The 671-nt window shown below is 41.9% G+C and overlaps 1 protein-coding gene across 2 annotated transcripts in view; it reads right to left on the bottom strand.

Moving 5' to 3' along the window:
* The window catches only part of LOC108671430, an 88,622-nt gene that overhangs the window by 52,926 nt on the left and 35,025 nt on the right, over positions 1-671 (bottom strand). The gene's annotated exons all lie outside the window — the stretch shown is intronic.

Genomic DNA, 671 nt, shown 5'->3' on the forward strand with positions numbered 1-671 from the left:
TGGCATGGCCTCAGAATACATGGCATGGCCTCAGAATACATGGCATGGCCTCAGAATACATAGCATGGCCTCAGAATACATGGCATGGCCTCAGAATACATGGCATGGCCTCAAAATACCTGGCATGGCCTCGGAATACATGACATGGCCTCAGAATACGTGGCATGGCCTCAGAATACATGGCATGGCCTCAGAATACATGGCATGGCCTCAAGTTCATCCTTCAATTGGTCTCGCCATAATTTTATTCAGTTCGAGGTAGGCGGGAAGCTTGCCTGAATAATTCAGCGGCCGCAAATTTGCCTACGCTGAATATATTATTTTTGAATGAAGAAAAAATTGCCACCAAGCGTAGCCGCATTAAATAAAGTGCAGTTCATAGAATACATTCATCTTGAATACCTATATTTTTATTTCAAAATGGAATTTTTCAAAATGGAATTTCAAAAATAAATGAAAGTAAAAACTTGGGGAAATTTTTTGGCTCAAAAGGTAATGTAATTCAATACAGAAACGCACAGAGCGGCACACAGAAGATAAAGCCGAAAGTTAAAGCCGCTCACTGCAAGGATAAAAGCCACTCGTTGCAAGGATAAAAGCCACTCACTGCAAGGATAAAAGCCACTCGTTGCAAGGATAAAAGCCACTCACTGCAAGGATAAAAGCCACTC

The sequence above is a fragment of the Hyalella azteca genome, unplaced genomic scaffold, assembly GCF_000764305.2.
Source record: "Hyalella azteca isolate HAZT.00-mixed unplaced genomic scaffold, Hazt_2.0.2 contig5545, whole genome shotgun sequence".
NCBI classification, from domain to species: Eukaryota; Metazoa; Arthropoda; class Malacostraca; order Amphipoda; family Hyalellidae; genus Hyalella; species Hyalella azteca.